Raw genomic sequence first — 9,720 nt, forward strand, 5'->3', positions numbered from 1 at the left:
ACCAGGTTGTCCAAGAGACTAAAGAATAAGGAGACAATAAGTTAAAAGGCAGAGAATAATGTTCTAGTCAGAAAAATAGCATATAAAAAGGTCCAGAGAGAGAACATCTCAGATGGAAGGAATCACATAAGGGTGGGGCTGTGAGACAGGAGTGCACAGTGGTGCCCCACAGGAAGGAATAATAAATCCTGCCTGAGGACAGAGGACAAGTCATGGCAAGTTAAGGTTGATGTATAACTTGTCCTACATATAAGCAGTTTTTTACATAAAGAAAATAACAGCCTGAGGAAAGGCACATGGATACGAAGTGACAGATAACTTATCCAACTGTCTCCAATTAAAATGTGACAACTCCAGGGCAATCCTACTTCAAAGTTCATGCTTTAACCCCATAAACAGACTTGGAGCCATTGAAGGACAACAATGAAGCATATAGCACCAGAGTTCTCAAGAAGCTCTTCTGTGTTATACCTTAATAACAATCAAGCTGTGCTTTGATCTTTTTACATTTACAGTGTGCTTTTCCATTTAATCTCACACCAGCACTGAGTCTCACCAATACAGTATTGTAAAGTAAAATAAAGTAAAAATTAAAATTAAAAAAAATTAAAAAATAAAAAAAAATTCAATTAAAAATGAGCAGAAAAGAAATTTTTCCAAAAAGAAGACATACAATCAGTCAATAGGTATATGAAAAGACACTGCTGATGCTGCTGCTGCTGCTGCTGCTGCTAAGTCACTTCAGTCGTGTCCAATTCTGTGTGACCCCATAGACGGCAGCCCACCAGGCTCCCCCATCCCTGGGATTCTCCAGGCAAGAACACTGGAGTGTTCTAGTTCTGTGAAAAATATGGCTGGTAACTTGATAGGGATTGCATTGAATTTGTGAATTGCTTTGGGTAGTATACTCATTTGCACTATATTGATTCTTCCGATCCATGAACATGGTATATTTCTCCATCTGTTAGTGTCCTCTTTGATTTCTTTCATCAGTGTCTTATAGTTTTCTATATATAGGTCTTTAGTTTCTTTGGGTAGATATATTCCTAAGTATTTTATTCTTTTCGTTGCAATGGTGAATGGAATTGTTTCCTTAATTTCTTTTTCTACTTTCTCATTATTAGTGTATAGGAATGCAAGGGATTTCTGAGTGTTGATTTTATATCCTGCAACTTTACTATATTCATTGATGAGCTCTAGTAATTTTCTGGTGGAGTCTTTAGGGTTTTCCATGTAGAGGATCATGTCATCTGCAAACAGTGAGAGTTTTACTTCTTCTTTTCCAATTTGGATTCCTTTTATTTCTTTTTCTGCTCTGATTGCTGTGGGCAAAACTTCCAGAACTATGTTGAATAGTAGCGGTGAAAGTGGGCACCCTTGTCTTGTTCCTGACTTTAGGGGAAATGCTTTCAATTTTTCACCATTGAGGATAATGTTTGCTGTGGGTTTGTCATATATAGCTTTTATTATGTTGAGGTATGTTCCTTCTATTCCTGCTTTCTGGAGAGTTTTTATCATAAATGGATGTTGAATTTTGTCAAAGGCCTTCTCTGCATATATTGAGATAATCATATGGTTTTTATTTTTCAATTTGTTAATATGGTGAATTACATTGATTGATTTGTGGATATTGAAGAATCCTTGCATCCCTGGGATAAAGCCCACTTGGTCATGGTGTATGATCTTTTTAATGTGTTGTTGGATTCTGATTGCTAGAATTTTGTTGAGGATTTTTGCATCTATGTTCATCAGTGATATTGGCCTGTAGTTTTCTTTTTTTGTGACATCTTTGTCAGGTTTTGGTATTAGGGTGATGGTTGCCTCATAGAATGAGTTTGGAAGTTTACCTTCCTCTGCAATTTTCTGGACGAGTTTGAGTAGGATAGATGTTAGATCTTCTCTAAATTTTTGGTAGAATTCAGCTGTGAAGCCATCTGGACCTGGGCTTTTGTTTGCTGGAAGATTTCTGATTACAGTTTCAATTTCCGTGCTTGTGATGGGTCTGTTAAGATTTTCTATTTCTTCCTGGTTCAGTTTTGGAAAGTTGTACTTTTCTAAGAATTTGTCCATTTCTTCCACGTTGTCCATTTTATTGGCATACAACTGCTGATAGTAGTCTCTTATGATCCTTTGTATTTCTGTGTTGTCTGTTCAAGATTTGTATGGAAATACAAAAAACCTCGAATTGCCAAAGCAATCTTGAGAAAGAAGAATGGAACGGGAGGAATCAACTTGCCTGACTTCAGGCTCTACTACAAAGCCACAGTCATCAAGACAGTATGGTACTGGCACAAAGACAGACATATAGATCAATGGAACAAAATAGAAAGCCCAGAGATAAATCCACACACATATGGACACCTTATCTTTGACAAAGGAGGCAAGCATATACAATGGAGTAAAGACAATCTCTTTAACAAGTGGTGCTGGGAAAACTGGTCAACCACTTGTAAAAGAATGAAACTAGATCACTTTCTAACACCGCACACAAAAATAAACTCAAAATGGATTAAAGATCTAAATGTAAGACCAGAAACTATAAAACTCCTAGAGGAGAACATAGGCAAAACACTCTCAGACATAAATCACAGCAGGATCCTCTATGATCCACCTCCCAGAATTCTGGAAATAAAAGCAAAAATAAACAAATGGGATCTAATTAAAATTAAAAGCTTCTGCACAACAAAGGGAAATATAAGCAAGGTGAAAAGACAGCCTTCTGAATGGGAGAAAATAATAGCAAATGAAGCAACTGACAAACAACTAATCTCAAAAATATACAAGCAACTCATGCAGCTCAATTCCAGAAAAATAAACGACCCAATCAAAAAATGGGCCAAAGAACTAAATAGACATTTCTCCAAACAAGACATACGGATGGCTAACAAACACATGAAAAGATGCTCAACATCACTCATTATTAGAGAAATGCAAATCAAAATCACAATGAGGTACCACTTCACACCAGTCAGAATGGCTGCGATGCAAAAATCTGCAAGCAATAAATGCTGGAGAGGGTGTGGAGAAAAGGGAACCCTCCTACACTGTTGGTGGGAATGCAAACTAGTACAGCCACTATGGAGAACAGTGTCGAGATTCCTTAAAAACTTGCAAATAGAACTACCTTATGACCCAGCAATCCCACTGCTGGGCATACACACCGAGGAAACCAGAATTGAAAGAGACACATGTACCCCAATATTCATCGCAGCACTGTTTATAATAACCAGGGCATGGAAACAACCTAGATGTCCATCAGCAGATGAATGGATAAGAAAGCCAAGGTACATATACACAATGGAGTATTACTCAGCCATTAAAAAGAATTCATTTGAATCAGTTCTGATGAGATGGATGAAACTGGAGCCGATTATTCAGAGTGAAGTAAGCCAGAAAGAAAAACACCAATACAGTATACTAATACATATATATGGAATTTAGAAAGATGGCAATGACGACCCTGTATGCAAGACAGGAAAAAAGACACAGCTGTGTATAACGGACTTTTGGACTCAGAGGGAGAGGGAGAGGGTGGGATGATTTGGGAGAATGGCATTCTATCATGTATACTATCATGTAAGAATTGAATCACCAGTCTATGTCTGACGCAGGATACAGCATGCTTGGGGCTGGTGCATGGGGATGACCCACAGAGATGTTATGGGGAGGGAGGTGGGAGGGGGGTTCATGTTTGGGAACACATGTAAGAATTAAAGATTTTAAAATTTAAAAAAAAAATGTGAAAAAAAAGTGTGAAAAAAATAAAATTAAATTAAATTTTAAAAAGAAAAAGAAAAAAAGAACACTGGAGTGGGTTGCCATTTCCTTCTCCAATGCATGAAAGTGAAAAGTGAAAGGAAAGTTGCTCAGTCGTGTCCAACTCTTTGCAACACCATGGACCGCAGCCTACCAGGCTCCTCTGTCCGTGAGATTTTCCAGGCAAGGGTACTGGAGTGGGGTACCATTGCCTTCTCTGATAAAAAGACACAGAATATCACTAATCAACCTTACACGTGTTAGGATAGCTTCTACCAACAAGACAGGAAACAAGGGTTGTTGAGGACATGGAGGAGAGAAGAGAACTTTTATGCACTGTTGGTGGAAGGTAAATTGGCATAGTCATTATAGAAAAAAGTGGAAATATTCCTTGAAAACTTTAAAAAATAGATCTACCATATGGTCCGGCAATCCCAATTCTGGGTATATATCCAAAGAAAGCAAATAAATATCTTAGGAAGATAATATCTGCAACCCCATGTTCACTGAAGCATTTTTCACAGTAGCCAAGATATTGAACCAAACTAAGTGTCCATCATCTATCAAATGGATAAATATGTGATATATATACATACATATCCATACATACAACATACACATATATACATATACATAGTGCATTATATGTATTAAATATATATATATATTATTCATCCATTTGTAAAGGAGATTCTGTCATTTGCAAAAACATGAGCAAAATGAGAGAACATTATCCTGAGTGAAATCAGTCAGACAAAGAAAGACAAATACTAAACTCTTATAAAACACAGAATGGTGGTTACCAGGGGCTAGAGCATGCGAGATATCAAAAATGCTAGTCAAAGGGTTATAAGTCTTCAGTTACAAGATGTATAAGTTCTGAGGATCTAAGGTATAGCATGATAATGATAGTTAATAATAATGTACTGTATACTGAAAATCTGTTAAAACATTTGTCTTAAGCATTCTCACCACATACACAAAAGATATAAGGTGATGGATGTGTTAATTAACCTGACTGTGGTCATCATTTCAGAGACCATACATATATCAAATCATCACACTGTACACTATCAGTTCGGTTCAGTCTCTCAGTTGTGTCTGACTCTTTGCAACCCCATGAATCACAGCATGCCAGGCCTCCCTGTCCATCACCAACTCCTGGAGATCACTCAAACTCATGTCCATCGAGTCAGTGATGCCATCCAGCCATGTCATCCTCTGTCGTCCCTTTCTCCTCCTGCCCCTAATCCCTCCCAGCACTATAAATGTATACAATTTTGTAAATTACACTTGGAAAAGAAAATTTTATTGTATTAGGTTTTACTGAAGAAGTTAAAGAATGATTAGTTATCCCTATAACCTTTTAAATCAGGAGCACTGAGGCCTGTTACCTGCTGTTTATCTGCTGCTTATTTTTTGTATATTCTAGCCTGTGTGGTTTATAATCTTTAGCAAATATCCATGGTGAATCCAGCATATAAGGCACAGTGAAAGTGAAAAGTGAGTCACTTAGTCATGTCTGACTCTTTGTGACCCCATGAAATATGCAGTCCATGGAATTCTCCAGGCCAGAATATTGGAGTGGGTAGCCTTTCCCTTCTCCTGGGGATCTTCCCAACGTAAGGATAGAACTCAGGTTTCCCACATTGCAGGTGGATTCTTTATCAGCTGAGCCACAAGGGAAGCCCAAGAATACTGAGGTGGGTAGCCTATCCCTTCTCCAGAGGATCTTCCCAACCCAGTTATCGAACCTGGGTTTCCTGCATTGCAGGTCTCCTGCATTGAAGACATAGTAAGGGGATAAAATAATTAAAGTCATTGTCCCCACACCAGAATCATTTATAATTTAGTAGGAGAGAGATGAAGGCAAATAGAATCAATCATTGGAGCAGATACATTCAATTTATAGATTCAACAGAGACAAGTAGGGTAAACTTGGAATAATATTACCAAGAAATCAAAACGTATCCTGGTAACACTCGTTCATCTCTCATTTATAAGTTAATGAGAGGCATTTTTAGACCTAGTCTCTCAGAATAAAAAAGACCCAGTGTCTCTGTCACTCACTAGCTCTTAGAAGTTGAGAATGTTACTCAAGCTACTGCACCTCAGTTTCCTCCTTTGTAAAAGAAGGATAATAACAGTTTCTGCCCTATCAGGTGATGATTAAAAGAAATGATACAAATAAAATACTTAGCATAATGTCTGACACAATATAAGCCATTATTATGTATCAAATATTTATTGGGGATTTAATAGGTACCAGACACTCATGTTATGCAAAGAATAGAAAGATGAATCAAAGAAGGAATGCTAAATCATCTGCAAATAATTCTACCAAGGTAATGTTTAAGGCAGGCGTAACTTCTACGCTCAAGTTTTTATGACCTGAAAGCCAATCATAGATTCTGGAAAATTCTTTAAGTGTTAAGAATAAGAATGATTTGATGTCATGAGGACAAATAAAAGAACAACCTTAAATTAGACCTTTTCAAAAAAGAAGAATTAGCTTCATTGTTCTTATTAAATATATGAAGTAACCTTCCATGACACTCATAAAGAAATCTCTCACAACTGGTAGCTCTTAACACCTAGGATATTATTGTGTAGAGTTTAAACTATTCAAGCATGACTAGTCCCTGTAAAGATATATTGAGCATAAAATAAGAAACAATCTTGAACTAAAAAACAATTGCTTTAAGTATTTATATGTTACACAGTTCTTCCCTGTAGAAGCGCATTATATTGTGCAAAACTAAAAGATACTCTCTTAATGGAAAAACAAATCAAAACTCAAGTATATATGCTAAACTTATATCTATAGGTCTTCATCTATATAGTGAACAACCTTTGTTATTTGTTTCCATTTATATAGAATCACTATGAAGTGAAGTGAAGTGAAGTCACTCAGTCGTGTCCAACTCTTTGCAACCCCGTGGACTGTAGCCCACTCAGGCTCCTCTGTCCATGGGATTCTCCAGGCAAGAATACTGGAGTGGGTTGCCATTTCCTTCTCCAGGGGATCTTCCCAACCCAGGGATTGAACCTGGGTCTCCTGCATTGCAGGCAGACGCTTTATCCTCTGAGCCACCAGGGAAGCTAAACTAACATAAACCATAATAGGTTTCAATGCAGATAAAAGAAATTTAAAGCATTATGTATGTCAAAATAAGAAAACTGAGCTGAGAATTTTCTGATATGCTCCTTACTTATTCATCCTCTCAGACCTATTCATTCAATCAAAACCTTTAGCAGAAGGGGTTAGTGGATTTTTCCTTACTATAAGTGTATTTTTATTAAAGTATGATTGACATACAACATTAATTTCAGGTGTGCAACATAGGGATTCAATATTTGTATACATTGAGAAATGATCACCATAAGAAGCCCTGTTACTGTCACCATAAAAAGTGAATACAATATTATGACTTTATCCTTCATGTTGTACTTTCAATTCAGTTCAGTTGCTCAGTCGTGTCTAACTCTTTGCAACCCCATGAATCACAGCATGCCAGGCCTCCCTGTCCATCACCAACTCCCGGAGTTCACCCAAACTCGTATCCATCGAGTCGGTGATGCCATCCAGCCATCTCATCCTCGGTCATCCCCTTCTCCTCCTGCCCCCAATCCTTCCCAGCATCAGTGTCTTTTCCAATGAGTCAACTCTTCGCATGAGGTGGCTAAAGTATTGGAGTTTCAGCCTCAGCATCAGTCCTTCCAATGAACACCCAAGACTGGTCTCCTTTAGGATGGACTGGATGGATTTCCTTGCAGTCCAAGGGACTCTCAAGAGTCTTCTCCAACACCACAGTTCAAAAGCATCTATTCTTTGGCGCTCAGCTTTCTTCACAGTCCAATTCTCACATCCATACATGACCACTGGAAAAACCATAGCCTTGACTAGGCGGACCTTTGTTGGCAAAGTAATGTCTCTGCTTTTGAATATGCAATCTAGGTTGGTCATAACTTGCCTTCCAAGGAGTAAGCATCTTTTAATTTCATGGCTGCAATCACCATCTGCAGTGATTTTGGAGCCCCAAAAAATAAAGTCTGACACTGTTTCCACTGTTTCGCCATTTATTCCAATGAAGTGATGGGACCAGATGCCGTGATTTTAGTTTTTACATCCTCATAATTTATTGATTTTATAACTGGAATTTTGTAGTTTTCACATACACACACACCCCACTAAACCCCCTCTTTTCTAGCAACTGCTTTTCTGTATATATAAGTCTGAGTTTTGTTTAGTTTTCCTTGTTTGTTTCTAAATTCCACATACAGGGTTTCTCTGGTGGCTCAGTGGTAAAGAACCCACTTCCCAGTGCAGGAGACATTTGACCCCTGGGTTGGGAAGATCCCCTGGAGAACCCACTCCAGTATTCCTGCCTGGGAAATCCCATGGAAAGAGGACCTGGTGGGCTATAGAATCGGACACGACTTAAGGACTGAGCACACACAAAGAACATAAACAAATATAAGCTGCATCTCTGGTCTCAAAAGGAGTTTAATAGAGTTGTTGAGAACAGGCCTACTTGTATAGAGTAAACATTTCTCCAAAGAAGACATACAGATGGCTAACAAACACACGAAGCAATTCTCAACATCACTCATTATCAGAGAAATGCAAATCAAAACCACAATGAGGTACCATTTCACGCCACTCAGAATGGCTGCGATCCAAAAGTCTACAAAAAATAAATGCTGGAGAGGGTGTGGAGAAAAGGGAACCCTCTTATACTGTTGGTGGGAATGCAAACTAGTACAGCCACTACGGAGAACAGTGTGGAGATTCCTTAAAAAACTCAACATAGAGCTGCCTTATGACCCAGCAATCCCACTGCTGGGCATACACACCGAGGAAACCAGAATTGAAAGAGACACGTGTACCCCAATGTTCATCGCAGCACTGTTTATAATAACCAGGGCATGGAAACAACCTAGATGTCCATCAACAGACGAATGGATGAGAAAGCAGTGGTACATATACACAATGGAGTATTACTCAGCCATTAAAAATAATACATTTGAATCAGTTCTAATGAGGTGGATGAAACTGGAGCCATTTATACAGAGTAAAGTAAGCCAGAAAGAAAAGCACCAATACAGTATACCAACACATATATATGGAATTTAGAAAGATGGTAATGATAACCCTGTATGCAAGACAGCAAAAGAGACACAGATGTATAGAACAGTCTTTTGGACACTGTGGGAGAGGGAGAGGGTGGGATGATTTGGGAGAATGGCATTGAAACACCTATAATATCATATATGAAATGAATCACCAGTCCAGGTTCAATGCATGATACTGGATGCTTGGGGCTGGTGCACTGAGATGACCCAGAGGGATGGTACAGGGAAGGAAGAGGGAGGGGGGTTCAGGATGGGGAACACGTGTATACCTGTGGCAGATTCATGTTGATGTACGGCAAAACCAATACAATATTGTAAAGTACTTAACCTTCAATTAAAATAAATTAATTTATTTATTTATAAATAAAATAAATTTATTTTATTTATAAAAAAATAAAATTAGTGGTAAGGGTTGCACACACTTTATGAATGTTCCCCAAATCCTGAAATCAATGAATTTTATGTTATGAATATAATGTTCATATAAAACTGTTTTAGAAAAAAAATTAAGACAATCAATATTTATTGATCCAGATACAGTATAAATATCATATGTGTAACACAAACAATAAATGTCTGTGCTAAAACTGCCAAAAAATGGACCAAATCTGAAACAAAATAAACCATGAATAGGGAAGTCCTACAGCAGCTTAAACCAAAATGAAAATAACAGTGAGTTCTTATTAAAAAAGCATCGTCTTAATGAAGAAATATAAAAAGCATGATTTAGCAATAGATTGACCCTAAACCTCACTGACCCTTTTTTAAAATTTTATTATTCTGTATTTTAGATCATATTTGAAGTAACAGAGAAAGAATGAGAGTTGA

General features: G+C 37.7%; 1 non-coding gene across 1 annotated transcript; it reads right to left on the reverse strand.

Annotated features, from left to right (window-relative positions):
* Window positions 1-6,784: 6,784 nt before the first annotated feature.
* On the reverse strand, window positions 6,785-6,856 carry TRNAC-GCA (transfer RNA cysteine (anticodon GCA)). The gene has a single exon. It is a non-coding gene; the product is annotated as a tRNA-Cys (tRNA).
* Between the last annotated feature and the right edge of the window lie 2,864 nt (window positions 6,857-9,720).

Source organism: Budorcas taxicolor, chromosome 3, assembly GCF_023091745.1.
Source record: "Budorcas taxicolor isolate Tak-1 chromosome 3, Takin1.1, whole genome shotgun sequence".
NCBI classification, from domain to species: Eukaryota; Metazoa; Chordata; class Mammalia; order Artiodactyla; family Bovidae; genus Budorcas; species Budorcas taxicolor.